Here is a 23,878-nt window from a genome sequence, read left to right as displayed (position 1 = left end):
GTGTGTGTGTGTGTGTGTGTGTGTGTGTGTGTGTGTGTGTGTGTGTGAGAGAGAGAGAGAGAGAGAGAGAGAGAGAGAGGAAAAGGAAGAAGAAGAAGAAGAAAGATGAGGAGGAGGAGGAAAAAGTAAGCTAGTAAGGAAAGCAGAAAAGCAGGAAGGGAAGGGAAAGGAGAAGGGAAGGGAAGGAGAGGAAAGGAGAGGAGAGGAGAGGAGAGACAACAGATTTGAGAAAAAGTACTAGATTGCCCATCACTCAGTAGAAATCTGTAAATTCCCAAAATGATTATTCACATAGTCTCTTCTTGCATCTCCCTCAACATATGGTTAGTATTCAGCACCAGTCTGTGGAATTCACTTGAGTATCAAAAGTATGAACTTGATCTGGATAAAATTTATCTGACCAGAAGAGCTATCTGAGTGCTTTAGAAATTAACTAGTTTGATCAGAAATTGGAGAAAAGGTCATTTAATTTTTCCAATTTGCCCTCAGTGGAAAAGAGGTTTATTTGAGGGGGGGTGATTATGACACTCCATGCTACTTCAAGCATTAGGAATTTTTCAGTCTTTGAATTTTTTATATTGTGTATCCATTAACAAAAAGGCAGCAAAGTGGGTGAGAAAAAAATACCAATAAATAAAGAAAATACAATTAAATTGGATGTTATTTTCACAGAATAAAAGTTAAATTGGGAAACTAAACAGTCCAAGCCCTTTATAGAAACAAAAAGCCCACCACATTTTCATAATGCATTATTAAAAATCAAGACAATATAATTTTTTAAAAGAGGACGGACTATTACTTTCAAAATTCGACCTAGGATAAAAAGAATCTTTTCAAAACACTTTTCTCCCCAAATAAAAGCTTTACCAGGGGCCCATCAAGATCTCATGGCAGCCATCCTATATTCACAAAGGACTTTTGTTTCTAAGGAAGAGAGAAACATAAAGGTTCAAAGGGATCCCTGTGATACTTCTACCTCAAAGATTTTCATTAGGACTGGTGAGGTAGCAGTGCCAATACATCCTAAAAGAAAAAAAACAGTTTTATTAGGATAGCGTAGATCAGATTTGTATAATGCTTCACAGTTCACAAAGTAGTTTCCTTACAACACTGTGGGGTAGGTTGAGCAAACATAATTACCATCATTTCACAAGTAGAGGAACCTGAGGCTCATAGTGGTTAAGGGACTTGACCAGAATTATTAGTGCAGACAACCTAGTCCTTGGCTTTCTCACCTTTGTATTCACTTTCTCCCTTGACAACCTATACTCCCACAGTGTCAGTTGCCACCTTTATGCAAATGACCCTAAAATCCATATATAAAGTCTGATCCCTCTTTTGAGCTTCTGACATAATACAGTACAGTAGATTTGAAAACAGAGGACCTGAGCTTAAATTTCATCTCTTCCATTTGCTGCCTGTGTGACTGTGAGCAAGTTTTTTTTTAACCTCTCTGATCCTCAGTTTCTTTGTAAAAACGAGAGAATTGGACTACATAATTTCAAGGTCCCTTCTAGTCCTATATCTGTGATTTTACGCCTCCTATCCACAAATGCCTGGATATATCTTTGATATCTCAAACTCAATATGTCCAAAACTTACTTTATTATATTTCTCATTAAACCTGTTCATTCCTTTTGTCTTATGCAAGATCTCTAATATCCATCTTCCCTTCTCTCTTCCCATTGCTACCACCCTTGTTCAAATCTACATTGCAACCATAATGTTACAATATTCTCCTGATAAATCTTGCTGCCTCCACTTCCCCCCTTCCACTTCTTTCATGATCTTGCCAGATTTTCATTTTAGTATGATAAATCTAGCTGTGTCATTCCTTTGCTCAAAAACCTATAGCGATTCTCTTAACGAATAAATGAATACAAGTTTTCGTACATGGCATTCATGTACTGCCATGATTTGATACATTAAGTTTTCTAACCTCATCTCATATTAGCCCAAAAAACTTCTGCTTTTCTATGCCTTCTGAAAGATCCATAATGCTTATGTACTCTGAACATACCCCTTCCTTGGTACCCTGCCCATTCACCTTTCTGGAACCTTCCACATCTGTAATCCTGGGTTTGCTATCTAATCCTAGGCATCAAAGCTATTGAAAAAAAGCATTTACCTATTAGAGACTTGACTTTTTCTGCAAAAGCCTCAGTTCGCCATCTACATCACTGAGGTGCCCTGTTTGTGAAGGGTAGGATGCAAGAAGTCCTATACCCAATGAGGAAGCTGATGAAAAACTGGGGAAAATTGGAAAAAAACTAGCCTTGGGTGCCAGGACTGGAGGATGTTCTCTTAAAGAATAATTGGCTCCCTTCATTCTCTTCCTGAACTTGAAATTATATACCCTAGGTCTGGCAATTCCTGTTCAGTGGCTCAGTCCCAGTTACAGCTTATTCTTTGTGGAGGCTGCAACTCAGTTGTAATTGTCTCTCCAATACCTCTTAATATCGATTTATCCTCTGGCCTCCATCCCTCTTCTCTTGTCCTTCCCTGTCATTCACCTGAATACACCTCAAGTTATGCCTTACAGCTTCTTATGGCCAGTATGTTTTAACATTACCTTTTCTTCCATATTTCCCAGCTAAACTCCTATCTACTCAAATATCATCTTTTCCAGAAAGTCATCCCTTTCCCCTGGTCATCAATGAGCTTCTTTGCTCAGCTGTACATATTTTCTTTTGCAGCTGCACACAACATTTTTTTTTTCTTTCCAGATGCACACTAATCATACATTACTAGACATTTATAGTTATTCATGTATGTATCTTAGTCATCTAGTAGATTAGAAGTTCCAAGACAGTTGGGACTTTGATATCTCCTCTATGACCTAGTATAAAACTCCACATATAGCACATAGTACATGTTTAACAAATATTTGTTGAATGAATGACTAAACCTAGATATTCTCATTCTAAGAATAAACTTCTTTCCTTTATAATACATTGCTACTCACAAATCAGAAAGGAACAAGAGAAGATAATCTTGTTTCAGTTCTTTATTTTGTATAACTTTGTGAAATTACTATCATGTCTGCTTTCCCAACTCTGTATTGATAGTATTATAATTTCTCTTCATCCTTATTTGAATTAAAAAACTGCATCAAGAGATTGAGGGAAAGATTTCCTATATGAAAGCCAAACACTCAATTAATTCACCTGCTCCTAAGGGTATGTGGTCAGACGTGATAAGTAGTGTGTAGAGGGAGGGAAGGCAGATCTGATTAGACAAGTGATTTACATTCCTAACTCTTCTCTTGCCATAATTTTCAAGTTATTTAGGGAAAGTTGATGGCTTACTTCCTATTAAAAAATTTGCAAAAGGTATTATGGATTCCCTGAACTATTAGAATAAGAGATAAGAAAGTAGACCATCTCTAGGTTTCCAGACTACTTTGGGACTTGGATATCTTAGATAGCACTTAAAGGTCTAATCTCAAAAACAAATACCTGATCTCAAAAATGTCAAACAAATATATGAATTTGCAGAAAAAATAAACTTTTATTATTAGAAATTGAAGAGAATGAGGCTTAGATTTTAGGATCTGTAATCTAAGATTTAATGGTCCAATGCTTGATTTTCTATAGTACATGCAGAACAAGGTGGATGGAATCAGAATTACAGATTCAGATTAAAAAAGAATCCTGGCAATCATCTAGTGAAGCCTATTCATTTTACAGATAATCAGAGGCTCAGACAGGTTAAGTGACTTAGGCAAACTCATACAGATAAAGCCACCTCTGTGGTTACTCTGTGAATTCACACTCACATTTATGGGTTTGGTCCCTCAGAAGGTGATAGCTACTTTAAATTCTAGAGTTAAACCTGTTAATGGTTGCTTCTAATGTTATAGCTCCTGAGCCCTCATTGATATGTTTAATATTAAACATGCCAATAAACAATTATTTTTGTTTTTACCAAAGGGATTTATTAAGATGATATGACAAGAATAACTATACATAACAGTACCTTTAAAAACTTGTAGTCCTCTCTCCCATAAATATACACAGCATCCATAAGCAGAGTGCATACAAATTTACAATAAAATGGTAGTGAGTTATACATGGGGAACACATGTAGAAAAAGAGGAAATCACAACTCCTGACATTACTGGATATAATTTCTCCTTCCATAGAGTTCTCATATAGTACCCTTTGGACATAATGCCTTCAAAAGAGGGGTCAAGCCCCCAAAAACTGTTGCTTTTCTTAGGTAACTATATTTCTTCAGCCATTTGTCCTTTGTCTTTCCATTCACAATGCAGATGCTTCCTTAGCCACTGCCACTCCAGGCATACCACAGGTGCTGCCTTTCAGGCTTGTTAGGTCTCCTAGGATTTTTGTATCTTTCAGAACTCATAAGGTTGCCTGGACACTGTGAAATAATAATAGTAGCTAACATTTATATAGCACTTGCTATGTGTCAGGCACAGTGCTAAGCATTTTATAATTATCATCTCATTTAACCCTCACAATAACCCTGGGAGGTAGGTGCTATTATTATCCTCATTTTACAGATGAGGAAACTATGGCAAACAGAGATAAAGTGACATGCCTGGGATCACTCAGCTAGTAAGTGTCTGAGGCCAGATTTGAATTCATGTTTTCTTGACTCTAGGACCAGTGCTATAGCTACTATGCCATTTGGATACCCAAAATCAGCATCCTCATTTGATTGAGATCAAGAAAGAGTGGGAGTGGAGCCAAGATGGCAGAGTAAAAGCAGTGATTTACTTGAACTTTCCCTCAAACCCCTTCAAATACCTGTAAAAACTTACCCTAAACAAATTTGAGAACAGCAGAACCCACAAAAAGACAGATTGAAACAAATTTACAGTCCAAGACAACCAGGATGGTTAATAGGAAAAGTTTGTTGCACTAGGCTGAGAGAGGAGCACAGTTCAGCACAAGTGACACCTGCAAAGACCTGGCCCCAGCAAACCTGGAGCAGGACCCACGAGACTGAATCATGGGAAGCTGTGGCAGTTTCCAGACTTCTCAATCCATAAACACCAAAGACAACTTAGAAGGTCAATGAGAAAGCTCTGTCAGACCTGGGTGAGAGAAGAGCATGGTGCAGCCCTGGCCCCGGTGCAGTCCCAGGATTGTGGCCACAAAGGCAGCAGCTACTTCTGGAGCTCTCAGCTCACAGAGGGTGGGGGTAACCAGTGGCTGATCAGAGGGGGATTGCAGGGATCTCTTTGCTGGCTCTGAGGCAGTATTCTCTTGCTTTGCCCTTGCTTGGATCTGGGTGTGGTGGAGCTTGTGGCAGCAGTGGAGACAAAATCCTCTTCACAGTTCCAAGGCAGAAAAGAATGCTTGTGATCACTCATAGAACAGAGCACAGGCCGGGATAGGAATAACCACCTCTCCTTAGATGATACCACCTTGGAAGAACTGAAAATTTACAGGTCTCTAGAAGTATCTTGGAAAACAGCTACACAAAACCCCTAAAGCTTGGGACAGTACATCCTACACACTGGAAGCAGAGCCCTACCTTAACAAAGAGTTTAAAAGTCAAGTAATTGGCTAGGAACATGAGCAAACAGTGGAAAAAACTCAGACTATAGAATCTTACTTTGATGACAAAGAAGATCAAAATATACAACCAGAAAAAGACAACACAGTCAAAGCTGCTACATCCAAAGCCTCCAAGAAAAATATGAATTGGTCTCAGGCCATGGAAGAGCTCAAAAAGGATTTTGAAAACCAAGTAAGAGAAATAGAGGAAAAATTAGGAAGAGAAATGAAAGTGATGCAAGAAAATTGTGAAAAATGAATCAATAGCTTGCTAAATGGGACCCCCGTAAAAATACTGAAGAAAGTAACACCTTAAAAAATAGACTAACCCAAATGGCAAAAGAGATTCAAAAAGCCAATGAAGAGAAGAATGCCTTAAAAATCAGAATTGGCCAAATGGAAAAGAAGGTACAAAAGCTCACTAAAGAAAATAATTCCTTAAAAATTAGAACAGAGCAAATGGAAGTTAATGACTCTATGAGAAATCAAGAAAGTATAAAACAAAATCAAAAGAATGAAAAAATAGAAGGCAATGTGAAATATCTCATTGGAAAAACAACTGACTTGGAAAATAGATACAGGAGAGATAATTTTAAAATTATTGGATGACCTGAAAACCATGATTTAAAAAAAGAGTCTAGACATCACCTTTCAAAAAATTATCAAGGAAAACTGCCCTCATATTCTAAAACCAGAAGGTGAAATAGAAATTGAAAGAACCCCCCAATCACTTACTGAAAGAGATCCCAAAAGGAAAACTCCCAGGAATAATACAGGCAAATTCCAGAATTCCCAGGTCAAGGAGAAAATATTTCAAGCAGTCAGAAAAAAACAATTCAAGTATTGTGGAAACACAGTCAGGATAACACAAGATTTAGCAGCTTTTACATTAATGAGTCAGAGGACTTGGAATATGATATTCTGGAGGTCAAAGGAGCTAGGATTAAAACCAAGAATCACCTACCCACCAAAACTTAGTATAATCCTTCAGGGGAAAAATGGAAATTCAATGAAATAGAGGACGTTTAAGTATTCTTGATGAAAAGACCAGAGCTGAACAGAAAATTTGGCTTTCAAATATAAGACTCAAGAGAAGCATGAAAAGGTAAACATGAAAGAGAAATCATAAGATACTTATTAAAGTTGAACTGTTTACATTCCTACATGGAAAGATAATATTTGTAACTCATGAGACCTTTCTCAGTATTAGGGTACTTGGAGGGAATATACATATATATATATATACACACAGAGGTCCCAGGAGTGAGTTGAATATGAAGGGATGACAACTAAAAAATAAAATTAAGGGGTGAGAGAGGATTGTACTGGGAGAAAGAGAAATGGAGAGGTAGAATGGGGTAAATTATCTCACATGATTTTACAGTAGAGGGGAATGGGGGGAGGTGAGAGGGAATGACTGAATCTTACTCTCATCAGATTTGGCTTAAAGAGAGAATAATATACACACTCAGTTGGGTATGGAAATCTATCTTACCCTATAGGAAAATAGGAAGGAAGGGAATAAGAGAGGGAGGATGATAGAAGGGAAGGCAAATTTGGGGAGAGGGTAATCAGAAGCAAACATTTTTGAGGGGAGACAAGGTCAAAGGAGAGAATAGAAAAAACACAGGGCAGGAGAGGATGGAAGGAAATATAGTTAGTCTTTCACAACATGACTTATGGAAGTGTTTTGCATGACTACACATGTATAACCTATGTCAAATTCCTTGCCTTATCAATGAGGGTAAGTGGGGAGGGAGGAAGGGAGAGAATTTAGAACTCAAAGTTTTAAAAACAAATGTTAAAAATTGTTTTCACATGGAACTGGGAAATAAGATATACAGGCAATGGGGTACAGAAATCTATCCTGCCCTGCAGGAAAATAGAAGGAGACGGGGGTAAGAGAAGGGACAGGGTGATAGAAGGGAGGGAAGATTGGGGGAAGGGGTATTCAGAATGCATGCTGTCTTGGGGTGGGGGGAGGGGAGAGCTGGGAAGAAAATTTGGAACTCAAAATCTTATGGAAGTGAATGTTGAAAGCTAAAAATTAATTAATTAATAAAAAAATAAAATTTTAAAAATATATATACTTTAAAAAAAATAAAGCCTTTGATAACTTGGGGAAAAAAAGAAAGAGTAAATATAAAGAGACAGAAGTCATCATATGTTCAAAGGACAGTATGGCCAGGTGGGAGAATGAAGATAGATGTCCCCATTCCCTCTGTCCAGATTACACTCTCAGCTCACTTTCCTTTCTCTTCACCCTATCTGTATGAATAAAATGTTCTTCAACTTTGCATTCCAAAGGACCCTTTAATGTATTGGTACTATGTTCTTTGATTTCTTCCGCGTAAAATTTCCATGGTTCCAGCTAGCCCCATTTCCCAAACTGGCTCTTAGGAGACAACTCAATCCAGTATTGCTTCACTTATTACCAGGAAGGAAAGAGAGGGAAGCAGAAGGGTAGTCACTTATGTTGTATTTATAGCAGTTATAACTCGCTGCCAATTAGGCAGTTCTTGTCATCTCTCATTAGAAGCACCTGAGTCACTATCTCCATTGGCTCAGAAGTCAACTGTGGGACTCTTTATCATCAAACACAGTACAAAACCCACCATAATAAATGATGCATGGCTACAAGTATAATCCCCACAGGTTTCAAATGGTGAATTTTATCAAATGGTGAACTTAAGTATGCTACAAGAAATTTCTCCCATAGGCCAATCAGCCCATGCTATGCACATAAAGTGGCTGAGCCAAGATTTTAACTTAAAACCTTTGGCCTTAAATCTAGCACTTTTTCAAATACATAATACTGCATCCCAACATTTCTTGAAGATTATGAAATCAAAGGATGAACATTTTAGAAATGGAATTGAGTTTAGAAGCCTTCTGATCCTTCTCCCTCATTTTATATATGAGAAAGTTGAGGCTAAGGGAGGTCAATTGATTTGTCCAAAATTGTACACATTTTAAATATCACAGGTAGAATTCTAGTCCTCTGAATCAAGAGCCACTATTCTTTCCACTAAATAGCTTGAAATTAAAAGGGTGCTCCAGTGTTCAGTTTTCAGACAAGTCTAAAAAGGCTAATTAATCAAGAGAAATATATGCAGATATTATATGTTACACATGCATACATATATGTATAAAAGGCAAAAATGAAATTAATCCTGTCTTCATGGCACTTACATTTGACTGTGGGAATCCAAATTTACACTGGAAAGTAGATACACTAAAATATCCAAATGGGTTTCTGATTAAGCTATTTTAGGAGTTTTCTTCAGTGACACAGTTAGCAGCCCATCTAAACCTGCCCATCCTTGGTGAGACTTGTCCATGTTGTCCCAACACTTCACCACTGAGGGGCCATCCAACATACTGAAGGTCTTCCTGAATTTATTTTGTCATTTGGAGGGTAATAGTGGGACATTTTGGCTGTCCACAAGTCACCCTTATTCTTGACATGTGACAAGCTTATCTTCTCTTGCCATCATGCAATTCTTTGATGATGTCCTCAGTGTTAATATGTTGCAGCTAGCTGACCCCCACCATGCACATTTCCGTTGCCCTCTGAGTAATATGCATCTTTAATTATCCAGAGATAGTGGTTTTCTGAGTCTTTCTGCCATCCAGCAACCTTGGTAAAATATAAGTATTAAAAATATGGTTGGGGCTGCCAGGTGGCACAGTGGACAGAGCACTGGCCCTGGAGTCAGGAGCACCTGAGTTCAAATCCGCCCTCAGACCAAACACCTGATAACTTACTAGCTGTGTGCCCCTGGGCAAGTCACTTAACCCTAATTGCCTAAAAAGAATGGGGCATTCATAGAAAGCATAGGTTTAGTAAAAAAAAACTTTGTCTTTTCTCTTTTTCCCTTTCAACTCTAGGCCCAGCTCATTTTCTGTCTATAATGACTGCTTTAGATATACATATTCTTGGATAAGATTTATAAGGCATCCCTCTAAATGCAGGTTAAAATATGAATGATAGATATTCTTCATCCACTTGGTCTTTCTTGTTAAGCTATACAGACCAAACATCTTTGAGTGATTACACATCTCTTCCATGAGTTTCTTCAATGCCCTATGGTTTGATGCAATCAGCACAATGTCCTCTGATAACCATCGATTGTGGAGATCTCACAATCTGCAGAGAACTCCTTCTGGACCTGAGCCTTGGAATGAATCTGTTCCGTCAGAATGATGGATATATTTGTGTAGTAGACATCTTCTGGTTTTGTGCATCTCCAGATGTTTATTATCAGATCACTAATATGTATGAGGTGTTCAGGGAGGACTAGCAGCCTGGTGCTCTTTTTAGGTCTATTTATCCATCTTTGGTGTCCATCTGCCCCCAATTCTCACCTGTGACTTCAAGAAGCTGTAACATATGCAGCAGCCACACTCTAGTAAAAACCATCTCAGTAGATAGAGTAAACCAGGTTGAGGGTAACCAACAGGCCTCAAATCCATCAGTGAGGCAGCAGCATGTCTACCCCATGTATGTGAAGATTTCCCTCAGTAGAACGGGAGAATAAGAACAATTTGTTCTAATGGCCATGAAGGCAGAAGAGATAGGCACTGCGGAGTGCTTAGAGCTTGGTCAGACATCAAAGACACCAAGATCGACCACTGGATTCCAGGTCATCACCTGTCAAACTGACTTTTGTCCTGCCACTGGACTTCAGTGGCTCTGGAAAAGAGAATGAAAGTGATGGCTTTATGTAACTCTGCCTCAATTAAATCCAATGCACTCACAAATCAAGATATCTCCCCATGATGTCACTGGTCCTCTTCAAAAATGAAGGATAACAACAACATCAGATGATCATTGAACAGGATTGTTTCTATTGTTATGATTTATGAAGCATACTGAATAATTTGATGTATTGTTGGGAGACACCTTGTAAAAAATCTTTCTACCAAATTAAATAATTTTAATAATGAACAAACAATAAGCACCATGGATATTATATTCTTCATATCCTTCATCAAATTGCTAAATGATAAAGGTGGAGTCCATTGTTGAATATCATTTTGAAAGCCTGCTTCTTCTCTACTAATATCTTCATCAAAGATGCCCTCAATTTGTGTTTTGATAACTCATAAAGATATTGCATAGATCAAGGAGTAATTCAAAAGTTATTAATGTTCCTTAGTGTCCATTTTCCAACATCCTGTTGTCCTTTTTGTGTGTGTGCCTTTAATATCTGCCCCATCCTTTAGATATATTATACATATTGGTTCCTCAATGTCCTCACAATTGTATCAGCTTCACCAAGGACATCTTCTATATATACAGAATTTTCCAAAAGTTTTAGTACTTAAATTTAGTAGCTACAAGTACTTAGTACTTACACTTTAATAATTTTAAAACTTCACTAGGACTTTTGGGATGATCTGTAGTGCCAATCCAGTCCAGCTGCTTTTCCTATCTTTGTATTCTTCTTTTTTTTCTGCTTCAATTTGTTTAACTGCTTTTTTTTCACATTTCAATTTGTTTATTTATTTCTAATTTTCAATATTCATTTCCACAAGATTTTGAGTTACAAATTTTCTCCCCATCTCTGTCCTCCCCCCACCCCAAAATGGCATGCATTCAGATTACCCTTATATCACCCCCCCTTCTCTTACCCCCTTTCCCTTCTATTTTCCTATAGCATAAGATAGATTTCTATACCCTATTGCCTGTATCGAGTTGTTTGCCTTCTCAATGAGAGTAGGTGGGGAGGGAGGAAGGGAGAGAATTTGGAAACCAAAGTTTTAAAAATAAATGTTAAAAATTGCATATATAGGTTGTACATATGTAGTCATGCAAAACACTTTCATTATAGTCATGTTGTGAAAGGCTAACTGTATTTCCTTCCATCCTATCCCAACTCCTGGTTATTCTATTCTTTCCTTTGATCTTGTCCTTTCTCAAAAATGTTTGTTTCTGATTACCCCCTCCCCAAATCTGGCCCTCCTTTCTATCACCCCTCTTATCCCTTTCCCCCCTACTTTCCTGTAAGGTAAGATAGATTTCCATACCCTATTGAGTGTCTATGTTATTCCCTCCTTAAGCCAAATACAAAGAGAGTAAGGTTCATTCATTCTCTCTTACCTCCCCCCCTTCCCCTCCATTGTAAAAAGCTTTTTCTTGCTTCTTTTATGTGAGATAATTTACCCCATTCTATCTCTCCCTTTCTCCTTCTCCCAGTACATTCTTCTCTCTCACTCCTTAATTTTACGTTTTAGATAACCTCCCTTCATATTCAACTCACGCCTGTGCCCTCTGTCAATATATATATATATGTTTCCTCCAACTGCCCTAATACTGAGAAAGTTCTCATGAGTTACAAATATAATCTTTCCATGTAGGAATGTAAACAGTTCAACTTTAATAAGTACCTTATGATTTCTCTTTCCTGTTTACCTTTTCATGCTTCTCTTGAGTCTTGTATTTGAAAGTCAAATTTTCTATTTATCTCTGGCTTCTCAAGAATGCATTAAATAGGAGGATCTAGTTGGCACGGTGGATAGAGCACTATCTTTGAAGTCAGGAGGACCTGACTTCAAATCCAGTCTCAGACACATAACACTCACTAGCTTTGTGACTCTGGGCAAGTCACTTAACCCCAATTGACTCACAAAAAAAAAAATGCATTAAATTCCTCTGTCTCTTGGAATGTCAATTTTTTCCCACTGAAGGATTATACTCAGTTTTGCTGGGTAGATGATTCTTGGTTTTAATCCTAGATCTTTTGACCTCTGGAATATCATAGTCCAAACCTTCTGATCCCTTAATGTAGAAGCTGCCAAATCTTGTGTTATCCTGACTGTGTTTCCACAATATTTGAATTGTTTCTGGCTGCTTGCAATATTTTCTCCTTGACCTGGAAACTCTGGAATTTGCCTATATTATTCCTGGGAGCTTTCATTTTGTAATCTCTTTGAGGAGGAGATAAGTGGATTTTTTCCCTTTTCTATTTTACCTTCTGGTCCTAGAGTATCAGGGCAGTTTTCCCTGATAATTTCTTGAAAGATGATGTCTAGACTTTTTTTGATCATGACTTTCAGGTAGTCCAACAATTTTTAAATTATCTCTCCTGGATCTATTTTCCAGGTCAGTTGCTTTTCCAATGAGATATCTCATCTTGTCTCCTATTTTTTCATCCTTTTGGTTTTGTTTTATACTTTCTTGATTTCTCACAGAGTCATTAGCTTCCATTTGCCCCATTCTAAATTTTAAGGAATTATTTTCTTCAGGGAGCTTTTGGAACCTCCTTTTCCATTTGGCCAATTCTGATTTTTAAGGCCTTCTTCTCCTCATTGGCTTTTTGGATCTCATTTGGTCTAGTCTATTTTTTAAGGTGTGATTTTCTTTAGTATTTTTTGGGTCTTCTTTAGCAAGCTGTTGACTTGTTTTTCATAATTTTCTTGCATCACTCTTATTCTCCTCCCAATTTTTCCCCTATTTTTCTAACCTGATTTTCAAAATACTTTTTGAGCTCTTCCATGGCCTGGATGTAGGAGCTTTGACTTTATTGTTGTCTTCTGATTGTATGTTTTGATCTTCCTTGTCACCAAAATAAGATTCTATATTTTGAGGGTTTTTTCCACTGTTTGCTCATTTTCCCAGCCAAATACTTGACTTTTTAACTCTTTGTTAAGGTAGGGCTCTGCTTCCAGTGTGGAGGGTGTACTGTCCCAAGCTTCAGGGGTTTTGTGCAGCTGTTTTCCAAGATACTTCTAGAGACCTGTAAGTTTTTGGTTCTTCCATGGTGGTATAATCTAAGGAGAGGTGTTTACTCTTCTCCTGGACTATACTCTGCTCAGTGAGTGACCACAAGCATTCTTTTCTGCCCTGGAACTGTGAGGAGGGTTCCTTTTCCTCTGCTGCCACGAGTTCTACTATGCCAGTGCTCCTCCTCACTCTAAGGCTGCCACCTAGGACAGTGACTCAGATCCTGGGCAAAGGAACAGAATCCTGTCTCAGTGTCAGCAAAGAGATCCCTGTAATCACCTTCTGATTAGTTGTGCAGTCCCCTTACCATCTATGGGCTGAAAGCTCTGGGAGCAGTGCTGCTCCCACCCCCACCGCCACCCTGGGACTACACTGAGGCTCTCTCTTATCCAGGTCTGACAAACCTTTCCAATGACCTTCTAAGTTGTCTTTGACTTTTGTGTGTTGAGAAGTCTGGGAACCACCACAGCTCCCCTTGATTCAGTCCCCTAAGGTCTGCTCCAGGCTGGGGCCCATGGCGCAGCCCATACTGGACTGCACTTCCTCTTGGCTCAACAGACCTTTCCTGTAGACCATCCAGGTAGTCTTGGGCTGGAAATTTGTTTCACTCTGTCTTTTTGTGGGTTCTGCTGCTCTAGAATTTGTTTGGAGTCATCTACAGGTGGGGTTTAGAGGAGAGCTCAAGTGAGTCCTTGCTTTTACTGCGCCATTTTGGCTCTGCCCCCTATCTTTGTACTCCTTAGTGAAATTTTTTAACTCCTTCTAAATGTACCTCAGGAACTGTTATTAGTCCTAATGTGGCAGTTCTACTACATTGTTGGAGAGAAAAGAATTATTGAAATGTTTTGCTTTGTTGTTGTTTTTTGTAAATCTCTCATTTCTCTTCTTCTGTATTCTCTTTCCATTTTTATGCTTTAATGTCCTTGGGATGCCTTTGCTTGAATATCTTGACAACCTTGTTTTTTTTAAGGTTTTAACTTCTACTTCTCTCTGTTTTATGAGAAAATATTGTTGTTAACCATTTATTATACTTTAGATACAAAACTTATTCAAAGGAAATACTTTTATTTATTTATTATATTTATTAGGGGCATAAAAAGAACACTGAAAATGATGGATGGGGATTGAAAAATGTACAAAAGCATGGAGGTGGGAAATGAAATATCATAGACCAGTGGGACTGGGAAGTAAAGTTCATGAAAACTGATTTTGTTTATCTACAAAGTTAGTTGTCACAGGAAGAAACTCCAATGTATGAATAATAGCTTTTTGTGACAACCATAAGATTATAGGAGATTAAATCCAAGAAGGGAGGTAATAGTAAAACTCAGGGCCTCAAATGCTAGACAAAAAAGCACAAAACATGGGTAATGAGTCAGGTGAGCCAGAGGAACTTAAGGAAGAAAGAAAATTTGACCTCTCAGGTATCAGTGATGTTTGATGGGATGGAACTGAGTTCTAGAATATAGGACTGCATGGGCATATCTTATTATAAAACAATATCAATAAGATAGGTAAGAATATATGTATAGTGGGTGGAGGAGGGTTGGTAGAATTATAATACCATTGAAGATTTGGAAGGAAATGTGAGGAAATCCAGGGAACAGAGGAGAGTGAATTTTGGTGAAGATCAATGAAAAGACATATAGAAGTGCTTTTTGTCATCAAAATGTGCTATAGACCAACTGGACAGAAATAAGAAATAGATAAGGGATTTAGGAAAGAGATTATAAGTCAGTCTGAAAGGTGTGGTACAGTACTGATGCGGGACTTCAGTTATCCATATATCCTCTGTAAATCTCCTTTTCTTCTGCCAAAAACAGAGCTGCTAATAACTTCTGGGCCTTCCTTAATGAAAAATGTCATATTTCAAATGGTAAAGTAACCAACAATGGTGAGTTCTATTCTGGATCTGAAGCTTTTTCTTTTTTCTTTTTCAAAAAATTTATTTTACATTTTATATTTCCCCATTTACACGTAAAAAGCAATTTTAACATTCATTTTTAAAATGTTGAGTTCCAAATTCTCTCACTTCCACCCTCCCCACCCCACCTGTTTTTCAGAAGGCAAGCAATTCAATATAGGTTATATGTGTGTGTGTGTCTGTGTGTGTATACATATATATGTGTGTATGTATGTGTATATATATATATATATAAGATATACATATATATAATATATACATACATATATACACACATATATAGGTTATACATGAAAAACATTTCCATAATAGTCATGTTGTGAAAGAAAACAGATTAAAAAAAAACTCAAGAAAAATAGAGAAAGTTAAAAACAAGTATGCTTCCATCTGTATTCAGACACCATCAGATCTTTCTCTGGGGATGGATAACATTTTTCATCATAAGCCCTTCAGAATTGTCTTGGACGTTGTACTGCTGAGAATAGCTAAGTCATTCACAGCTCATCATCTTACAATATTGTTGTTACTTTGTACACAGTACATTTTACTTTGCATCAGTTCATGTAAGTCTTTCTATGTTTTTTCTGAGAGCATCCTGATCATTATTTCTTATACCATATTAATATTCCATCATAATCGCATATCATAATTTGTTTAGACATTCTCCAATTGATAGGCATTCCCTCAATTTCCAGTTTTTTGCTACCAGAAAAGAGCTGCTATAAATATTTTAGTACATATAGGTACTTTGCTTTTTTGTTTTTATCTCTTTTGGAATATAGACCTAGTAGTGGTATATGCATGGTTTTATAGACCTTTGGTCATAGTTCCAAATTGTTCTACAGAATGGTTGAATTAGTTCACAATTCCACTAACAGTGCATTAATGTCCCACTTTTCCCACATCCTCTCCAACATTTGCCATTTTCCTTTTCTGTCCTATTAGCCAATCTTATAGGTATGAGGCAGTACCTCATAATTAATTTGCATTTCTCTAATCAATAGTGAGTTACAGCATTTTTTTCATATGACCACAGATAGCTTTGGTTATTTCATCTAAAATCTGCTCATATATTTTGATAATTTATCAGTTGGGGAATGGCTCTCATTTTTATAAATTTGACTCAATTCTCTATATGTTTGAGAAATCAGTTCTTTATCAGAGAAATTTACTTCAATTTTTTTCACAGTTACTATTGCTAACTGTATTTCCCTCCCTCCTATTTCCCCCCCACACACACAGTTATTCTATTCTCTCTCTCCTTTGACCCTGCCCCTCCTCAAAAGTGTTTTGCTTTTGACTACCCCCTCTCCTAATCTGCCATCCCTTCTATTATTTCCCCTGGCCTCTTTTGATTCTCTAATCCCTTTCCCCTCCTACTTTGTTGGAGGGTATAGCTTTCTATACCTAAGTAAGTGTGTATGTTATTCCCTCTTTGAGTCAATTCTGATAGGAGTAAGGTTCACTTGCTCTCCTCCCACCTCTCCTTCCCCTCCACTATAAAAGCTTTTTCTGGACTCTTTTAAGTGAGATTATTTATTCCTTTCTACCTCTCCCTTTCCCTTTTTTCTAGTATATTCCTCTTTCCCCCATTAATTTGATTTTTTTAGATATTATCCCTTCATATTCAACTCATACCTGTGCTCTCTTGTCTATATATACTCCTTCTAATTGCCCTAATAATGAGAAAGTTCTTAAGAGTTGCGAGAACCATTTCCCATGTAGGAATGTAAACAGTTTGACTTTATCAAGTCCATTCTGATTTCCCTTTCCTGTTTACCTTTTTATGCTTCTCTTGAGTCTTGTATTTGAAAGTCAAATTTTCTATTCAGTTCTGATCTTTTCATCAAGAAGGATTAAAAGTTTTCTATTTCATTGAATATCTGGTTTTTCACCTGAAGGATTATACTCACTTGCTAAGTGATTTTTGGTTGTAATCCTAGCTACTTTGCCCTGCAGAATGTGATATTCCAAGCCCTCCAATCCTTTAGTGTAGAAGCTGTTAAATCTTGTGTTATACTGACTGTAGTTCTTGAATCGTTTCTTTCTGGCTGCTTGCAATATTGTCTCCTTGATCTGGGAGCTCTGGAATTTGGCTATAATATTCCTAAGAGTTTTCATTTTGGGATTTATTTCAGGAGATGATTATGGATTCTTCCCATTTCTGTTACCCTCTGGTTCTAGAATATCAGGGCAGTTTTGCTTGATAATTTCTTGAAAGATGACGTCTAGGCTCTTTGTTTTTTTTATCATGGCTTTCAGGTAGTACAACAATTTTTAAATTATCTGTTCTGCATCTATTTTCCAGATCAGTAGGATTTCCAATGAGATAGTTCACATTGCCTTCTATTTTTTCTTTCTTTTGGTTTTCTTTCATTATTTCTTGATTTCTCATAAAGTCATTAACTTCCATTTGCTCCATTCTTTTTAAGAAATTATTTTCTTCAGTGAGCTTTTGTACCTCCTTTTCCATTTGGTCAATTCTGTTTTTCAAGGAATTCTTCTCTTTGTTGGATTTTTCTACCTCTTTTACCATTTGGCCTAGTCTATTTTTAAGGTATAATTTTCCTAAGTATTTTTTGTGTTGCTTTTACCAAGCTGTTGACTCGTTTTTCATAGTTTCCTTACATCACTCTCATTTCTCTTCCCAATTTGTCCTCTACCTCTGTTATCATTTTGAAAATACTTTTCAGCTCTTCCATGGCCTGAGATCAATTCAAATTTTTCTTGGATGCTTTGAATGTAGGAGCTTTGAATTTGTTATCTTCTTCTGAGTGTGTTTTGATCTTCCTTGTCACCATAGTAACTTTCTATAGTCAGAATTTTTTTCTGTTGGTTGCTCATTTCCACAGCCAATTACTTGACTTTTAACTCTTTCTTAAGGTTGGGCTTTGCTTCCAGGATGGAGGGTGCACTGAACCATACTTCAGGGGTTTAGTGCAGCTGTTTGCAAAGATACTTCAATGGACCTGTAATTTTTCAGTTCTTCCAACGTGGTATGATCTAAGGAGAGGTGTTTACTACTCCCCTAGCCTGTGTTCTACTCTGTGAATGACCACAAGCACTCTTTTCTGCCCTAGAACTGTGAGGAGGATTCCCCGCTCCTCCACTGTGACCACAAGTTCTGCTGCACTAGTGCTCTTCCTCACCCTAGGATAGCCACCAGGACTGGGATCCAGATCTGAGTCTGAGCAAAGCAACAGAATTCTGGTTCAGTTCTAGCAAAGAGACCCCATAATCTCCCTTCTAACTAGTCTTACAGTCTGTGGGCTGAGAGCTCTGGAAGCAGCCCTGACACTACTGATTCAGTCACTTCCAAGGCCTGCTGCTGCTTTGCTGGGGCTGGGGCTGGGGCTGTGCTGGTGCAGCCTGCACTGGACAGTGCTCCATTCTCACCCAGGCGTGACAGACCTTTCCTGCTGATCTTCCAAGTTGAATTTGGCATCTGTGGGCTGAGGGGTCTGGAAGCCATCATTGCTGCCACTGATTCAGTTACCCAGAGGCCTACTCCTGGTTTGCTGAGTCCCATTCTGCACTGGGCTGTGCTCCTCTATCACTCTGGTGCAATAGACCTTTCCTGCCAACCTTCTAAGTTGTCTTGGGCTAGAAAATTGTTTCACTCCATCTTTTTGTGGGTTCTGCCTCTCCAGAATTTATTTAGAATCATTATTTAAAGATATTTAGAGAAGTTTGGGGAAGAGCTCAGGAGAGTCCCTGTCTTTACTCCACCATCTTGGCTCCACCTCTCTGGATCTGATTCTTAACAAAAGGAAGTAACTGATTGCTAAGACAGAATGATAAGCACCTTGGGAGAGGCAAGCATTGCCTCTTGGGGTTTGTAATAAAGGAGAATGCCAGACATAAGGATATTTCAAAGACTTCAGAGGAATGATAGAATCCCACAGACTAAAGTTCTACAGGGGAAGTTAGTCCAGTAAAAGTCTCAAGAATGAAATTCTTAATACACAGAAGGAAGTAGGAAGAGAGCAGTCACTGTCAAAAAAGATTGAGGTAGAATGTCCTCACATTTATCTTCCATTTTTCTAATCTTCAATATCTACCTATCTATTAGTTCCCCAAAATACATTCAGACCTCCTCTATTAAAATCAAGACAAACAACAGTAACCAAAACAAACCCTCTCTAGACTACACCAGTCTGTCATACATAGCTCCCCTTCTCAACCAATCTTCTCGAATAAGTCATCAGTGATTCTACTTCCTCTATTCACTATCTTCTCTTTTTAATCCTATAAAATATGGATTCTTACCTCACCACATATCTACAAATAGCATTCTCAGAGTTATGAATTATATCCAAATTGTCCAGTCTAATGGTCTCAGTCATCATTTTTCTTGACCTCTCTGCATCATTTGGCACTGTTGATCATCCTTTCCTTCTGTTTCTTCTCTAGATTTACATGAAAATATTTTCTTTTGTTTCTCCTCCTATCTATCTGACTGATCCTTCTTGGTCTCTTTTGAGCAATCATCATCCATGTCACTCTAACTAAATGTAGATATTCCCCTTTGTCCTATTCTTCAAGGCTCTACCCTGGACCCTCTTCTCATCTCTCTACAACAGTCTCACTTGGTAATCTCACCAGCTCTCAGGGGTTCAAGTATTATCTCTTTGCTAATGACCACCTGATTTGTTTTATCCAGAGCTAGTCTCTGTACTGACTAAATTCCAGCTTGACATTATGAACTGCCTATTAGACTTTTCAAATTGTCTGTTTTATGAACATCTCAAATTGAACATACCTCATAAGAACCTTCTCTTTACCTCCAAATCCACCTCTTGTCTAAAATTCTCTAGTACTTTTGAGGGCTTTACTAGGCTTACAGTAACCCAGGGTCAGCATACCTAGGTGTGATACAAGACTAGCATCATCCTCAACTCCTCACTTTCCATCAGCTCACATATCCAATCAGTTGCCAAATCCTGCCATTCCAATCTCCAAAATACCTTCCTTTTACTTCCATCTCTCACTTTCTCTTCATTTGCATCACCATCACCACCAGTACTCTAGTTCAGGCCTTAATGACCCTGGCCTAAAATTATTTCTCTGTCTTCCTTACTGATCTCCTACCTCATCTCTCCAAGTTCTACTTGACCACTAAAACAATTTTACTAAAGCTCAAATTATATTGCATATTTCCCCTGCTAAATGACTTAAAAATGGGGTCAAATAAATACCTCCTTTAAGAAATCTAAGCCCTATGAAAAAATGCTTTAAATGACTAATAATTAGAGAAGCACAAAAAACAACTCTAAGTCACCACCTCATTACCCATCAGATTGGCAAAATGGACAAAACAGGAAAATGACAAATACTAGCAAAGCTGTGGGAAAACACATACATTAGTGTACTGGTGGTGGAGCTATGAACTGGTCCAGCCATTCTGAAAAGCAAATTGAAACGAGGGCCCAAAATTTGCCAAACTGGGCATGATGCCCTTTGACCCAGAGATACTCCTTCTAGATCAAAGTATATTGAAGTACATCAAAGAAAGAAGAGCCTCATTTTGTGGGGACAAAGACCTGAAAAATTAGAGGATGCCGATCAATTGGGGAATGATTGAATAACCTATGACATTCGAATGTGATGGAGTGCTATTGTGCTGTAAAAAATGATAAAGGGGATGGTTTCAGAGAAACTTGGGAAGATTTATATGAACCAATGCAAAGTGAAATAAACGGGATGAGGAGAACAATTTATACAATAACAATATTATTGTAAAGAACTACTTTAAAAGTCTTAGGAATTCTGACCAGCACAAAGACCTACCATAATTCCAAAGGACTCATTATGAAACAAGTCTTCAACCCCAAGACAGAGAAGTGATGAATTTAGAATGCAGAATGAAGCATAATTTTCATGATTAATGTTAGAATGTATTTTGCTTGTGTGTGTGTGTGTGTGTGTGAGTGTGTGTGTGTGTGTGCGCGTGCGTGTTTAACAGTATGTTTTTTTCTTGCTTTCTCAATGTGGACATGGAAGGGAGAGAATTTGAAATTGAAAATAAATGAAATGAAATTTTTTAAATTTACTTCCTCTATTTGGTATTTAAAGTTCTTCACAATTTGGCTTTTTCATGTCTTCCCAGTTTTCATATGCATTACTCTTCACCATGTTCTCCTTGGTATAGCCATGATAGTCTATTTGTTATTCCTTACACAGAAGTTCCATCTTCTATCTCTATGCCTTTACACTGGATATGCCCTGTACCCAGGGTATTTTCCTTCCTTGCTTCCACCTCTTGGAATTTCTGGTTTCCTTTGAGACTAGGTTCAAAATCTTTCTGTGGCTCCTTCAACTGTTAGTGTCTTCCCCTCCATCATCACCTTGTGTCCCTTTCTACTTGTCACATGTGTGTGCATGTTCTCTGTTAAAGATGCTATTAGAATGTAACATCCTTGAGTGAATGGACTAAGTTTACATTTGCCTCTGTGTTCTCAGAAATTATCAAAATGTCTAAAACTCGATAGACACATTAAATTCCTATTTACTAGTGTATAGAGATTTTAATTAAAAAATAATGTACATGGAAAATATGAGTAAGGAGAGTTAACAGGAGATAGATGAAAAATCATAGTATAATCCTGTAAGAATAGTTTCAGGAGTGGTAAAGCTCAAAATTAGCTGAAGAAAGCAAAAGACAATAAAATGTTTTTGTTTCTTTGTTTCTAAGCTTATTTAGCTAGTTTAGAGAAAGGAAAAAGATCACAGAGGAAAAAGATCACTTAAAGGGGTGTATGGGACCATGAAAACTGACAGTAGAAAGCAGACACAGGCATTTACTATCTGTGTGACCCTAAGCAAGTCACTTAACCTTTGTGCATCCTCAATTTCTTCATCTAGGAATAAGGATAATAGTAACTACCTCCCAGGGTTGTTGTGAGAATAAAATATTTATAAAAGACTTTGCAAATATTAAAGTACTATATAAATGCTAGTAATGATTATTGCTCTTGTTGTTATTATTACTATTTTTGTTGTTGCTTAACTTCTATTTTCTCTGCCAGAATGAATGTCCTTTGAATTAGAAAAGAGAAAAAAAATTAGAAGATTTTGATACTAAAGACAAATAAGGAAACGGTAAATTATAATTTAGTGATGAATTCAAGCAACTATCCGCAGGTACTAAGGATCTAGCCTCAGGAACTAAAAGATGTAATTGTTGATCCATTTTTAATTATATCTGAAAAATCATAAAGCAGAAGGGTGCCATAGTAAAGACACTATGAAGAAGTGAAAATTTTGCCCTGATTTAAAAAAAAAAAGGAAGAGACTAGAATTAGTAAATTGACGGACTTTGATATTGACTATGATTCTAGGGAATATTCTAGAATGTATTATTAAAGAGATAGTTAACAACTAGAAAATAAAGTGGAGATAACAAAGAGCCAACAGGGCTTTATTTATAACTTGTCACAGAAGACTATCCTTATTTCCTTTTTTGACAGCCACTGAACTGATAAATCCAGGGAACATTGCATGTCTAATTTGTCTAAATTTTATTAAAGGGTTGCTTAAAGTATTTCATACTGTTCTGATGGAAAATATGAAGAGATAGTACAACTAGATGGATTCAGAACTGATTGACTATATGCAAAAAGTTGCCATTATAATAATGATATCCTATTCACCTTGGAAGGAGGTTTCTATGGCATGATCAAGGGATCGACCATTTAACATTTTAATCAATTACATGAATAAAGGTATAAAAGATCCTGTCTTTATCAAATCTGAAAATGGCATAAAACTAAAAAAGGATAAATAAAAATCAATGTCGTAGAAAAGTAAAAAAAAAATGTTACTTTACAACACTGAGTGGAATCTAATAAGAGAAAATTAATAATATAAAGTATTATACCTGGATTCAGTAAATCAACCTCAAATATACATAATGGGGAGTAGGCATGAACTGAAGCTTGTCTGAAAAAGACCTGAGTATTTTAGTTACCTGAAAGCTCAATCTGAATCCATAGTGTGGTATGATAGCCAGAAAAAGCTAATGGAAATTTAGGATGAATTAAGAGAAATTATGAGATCAGGATTAAGGAAGCAATAGTTCAATTTTTATGCACTGATCAGATTATAGTTGGAGCACTCTATTTAGTTCTGAACACCACAGATTTGGAAGGACATCAATAATTTAGACAATACCCATGGAAGGGCTACCAGGATAGTCAAAGACCTTGAATTTATGTAGCATAAGGATTGCAGGTTGAATGAAGTGGAAATGTTTATGCAAAGCAAGGCAAGAAGCATTTATTAAAGACGTATTATATGCCAAGTACTGTATTAAGCCCTGGGGACATAAATACAAGCATAAAGAAGGACTGGAAAAGACTTAATGAAGCCAATGCTTCTGTTTTCAAGTAATCAAAGAGCTGTTGTGTAGAAGATGGATTAGACTTCTCTGGCTTCTCCACATAAGGTAAAACCTGGAGGAATGGGTGAAAATTGCAAAGAGGAAAATTTAGGCTTGATGACAAGAAACAATTTAATAATAATTGGAGCTGTCCCTAAATGTAATGGGTTTTCCTTCAAGTTAATTAATTCTCCCTTACTGGAAGCCTTCAATATTGTTTCAGAGATGCTTTTCAATTATAGTTTGTGGTAAATGACTACTGAAATACATTCTGTCTCTGAAATTTGGTCATCCTATAAATACAAAGATAAACAAAA

This window comes from Vombatus ursinus, unplaced genomic scaffold (genome assembly GCF_900497805.2).
Source record: "Vombatus ursinus unplaced genomic scaffold, bare-nosed wombat genome assembly UNPS02010548.1, whole genome shotgun sequence".
In the NCBI taxonomy this organism is placed as follows: domain Eukaryota; kingdom Metazoa; phylum Chordata; class Mammalia; order Diprotodontia; family Vombatidae; genus Vombatus; species Vombatus ursinus.
This window is presented reverse-complemented; position numbering follows the sequence as displayed.